General features: G+C 50.4%; 1 pseudogene; it reads right to left on the bottom strand.

Annotated features, from left to right (window-relative positions):
• Positions 1-454: 454 nt before the first annotated feature.
• LOC105299007 lies at positions 455-1,456 on the bottom strand (annotated as a pseudogene).
• Positions 1,457-3,095: the final 1,639 nt, after the last annotated feature.

Raw genomic sequence — 3,095 nt, 5'->3', positions numbered from 1 at the left:
CTAGTGAGATGAATACCACATAGCAGAATTTTACTTTGTTCCCTGTCCCATATAGCTGTGCTGACCTTAAAACCTCATTAATAGGCTATTCAGGAGTGATGCTTGGATAATCTCCACCGAATGGTAAATCAAAGGAGATAAAATCTAGAGATATGAAATTACCTATTACTTCTTGTTAAGAAATTTTTTCCTTATAATTGTTGAAAAGCTATTGAGTTAAAGCAACCATGCCGACTCCCCAAAGATAATGGTTCAAAACCCCAAATGAAACGGTTGCAATCCCCTTGGATTGCCAAAAAAAGGAATCATTAAAGAGAACTCGGACTGCATATTAAGTCACCTCTCCAAAAAACGTTAACATTTTACAGGCTAGTATTGTCTGAATGCAATCCGCCACTGCACAAACTACTGGCCAACAAACTACGGGTGGCTACAGCGCTTGACCAATCCACGCCTATTTCTTCTTCGCGAGGGATTCCGGCAGTTGAGCAACCGGAGGGCGAGGCAGGTTTAAATAGACTTTGACTGAGTCATAGATGAACCACTGCAGTGCAGTCAGGGTGCCAATCATGATGATCCGGGCGAACAGACCCTTCCACACGCCCCCAAACCCCAGCTTGCGGAGAACTCCAAAGGCCGTGCTGCCTTTCTCCTTGTTCAAAACGGACACGACGGAATCGGCCGGGTGGGACACGACGGCGCAGAAGACACCAGCAATGTAGCCGGCCATGAAGGTCACGGCGAGCTGCTCGGCTTTGGTGCACTGGCTCTGGGGCTTTGGAATGACGTACTTGTAGAGGGCTTCCACGGTGCGCTCGAAGCAAGCGAACTTCATCATGGTGTAGGGGATCTGCCTCATCCAGAGCGGCGCCACGCCTTTGTAGAAGGCCCACAGGCCCTCCTCGCCGTACATCCTGGGGGCCGCGGTCCGCAGCGTACTGGAGTAGCCCGGCTGCGTTTGGATGCGGACCTTCACCGCCTCCATGGGGGCCAGGGCCACGTCGGCAAAGAACTCGGCGCTGGCCGAGGCGGCCAGGTACAGGCTGGTTCTCCACTGGTAGGCCTTCTCCTGGCCCAGGAGCTGCGCGTAGCGGATCTTGAAGACCTCGTAGAAGCCGAACTTGAAGAGGCCCTGCATGGAGTAGCCAAGGAAGGTCGGGGCCCACCCTCGGACCAGGCCGCGCAGCCCGTCGTCCCGCACTGTCACGCCAAAGCCGCTCAGGATGCCCCTGTACTTGCCGGGGTCCACCTGCATGCGGCACTTGATCAGGTCCAGTGGCACGATGACTGTGTGCGTCAGCCCGCAGCTCAACATCCCGCCCAGGCCGCACAGCAGCAGGTATCTCGTTGAGCCGTATTCGTAACTGTGTTTCTCCGCAGCCGCCGCCCACGGCCTGCCCTTGCTTTCACCTGCGCTTCTAGCCTGCGGGGCTCGGTAACCGCCAGCGTCACACATGGCGGTGCTCGTCTAGTCGCACAAGGCCCTCAGCCCGGGCTCTTTCCTCCCTCAGGAGCCAGAGAGCAGGTGCACATGCGTTGTGAGCTTCCTTCGCGAGCCCACCAATCCAACGGTCAAGGTGAGCGGAACGCCCAGCCCGTTCCTACAGGGCTTCTGCCAATGCCTCACCCGCGCCTGCGCAACTCCTACTGAGGGGCTTATCGTGAGGTCCGAAGCCCACAGCGGACGGTTTAAGTGAGAAAATCGCCCTGCCCTTCACCTCCAGGACTGCCTTCCCCCCGCGCTCACACCTTCCAGCAAATGGGCTTCTGGTAACAGCAGGAACCCCCCACCCCCACCCCAGCCCTCTTCAGTCAATGGTCAGTGGTCCCTAGGTCTCACCTTCGGCGATGCGTAAGGCTTTGCTTGCCCAAGTGGCTGGCGTCCAGCTCTGCTGCCTAGTCCTCTACGAAGATGCTAAAAAAATAAATCAACAAGTACAAACACGAGTAAACACAGGAATAGGCGAGTAAATAGATGAGTAGGTGGGCGAGGGGCCGAAGAGTTGCCATGCACTGTCGCCTTCCTGAGAGGCTTTTCTGGAGTCCTCACCCAATTGTGCCCATTTAAGTAATTGTCATCTCCATGGCAACAAAGTATTCTAGGGAGGGAATGGGCAGGCGTTGGAGGCCCAGTTTCCAGGCTTCCAGGCATATATAACCTTATCTGACAGGTGGAGGTGACATTTCCCTCCCCCCACTCCTCAAACTCCCTTCCTCTTCCCTTCCAAGATTTGTAGTGAGGGCTTAGGAAGCATGGAGGTAAGTTGAAAGGAAGGGGTGCTAATTATTTTCATTCATTCGGTATTTTTTCATTACTAAATGATTTTGGTGATTACAAAAATGAGTCAGAAATCCTCTCTTCTCATGGGGAGCTCATTGTCTCATTGCCCTGGAAAATGAGAACTTAAATAACTCCATGTGTAAATCAGTAACATTCATTCATTCATTCATTCATTCATTCACTGATCCACTGTGTGCCGGGTCCTATACAGGGCTGCAGATTTAGGAAAGAGCTAGACATATTCCTACTTACTTCTAAACAAGAAGATTTCAAAAGTAAATATTGGGTGATAAGTATAACAGGAGTTTGAATAAAGTTCTGGATAAACAATGAGGGGGCAACCGATTCTGCCTGATGAGGTGAAGATGACTTCCCAGAGGAGATGACACTATAGCTAGGTCTTGAAGTATGAATAGGAATGTAAAAAAAGAATGGTAAAGTGATTCTAGATTAAAGGCAAACATGAGCACATGACTTGTTGAGGAGAGGTGAGTAATTTGACATGCTGGAAACTAGCAAGGGTTGAGTCTGGAAAAAAAAGAATTGAGTCGAATTAGAAAAAGCCTTAATGCCATCTTGGGGTCTTCGACTTTTATCCTGTAGGGAGACCATTGTTTCTCAGAAGTGTGATTCATAGACCACCAGCATCAGAATCACCTGGGGTGCTTAATTTAAAATCCTAGATTACATTCCAGATCCTCTCAATTAGACTCTGAGTGTAAGGATATACAATTTTAATAAGCTCTTTTGGGTGGATTCTTCATTAAATGTCACTAAAGTTTGAAAACCACAGTATGTAGTTAATAGGAGGTTA

The sequence above is a fragment of the Pteropus vampyrus genome, unplaced genomic scaffold, assembly GCF_000151845.1.
Source record: "Pteropus vampyrus isolate Shadow unplaced genomic scaffold, Pvam_2.0 Scaffold170, whole genome shotgun sequence".
Classification (NCBI taxonomy): domain Eukaryota; kingdom Metazoa; phylum Chordata; class Mammalia; order Chiroptera; family Pteropodidae; genus Pteropus; species Pteropus vampyrus.
Note: the sequence above shows the minus strand (reverse complement) of the source record. Positions and strands in the feature narration are given on the sequence as shown.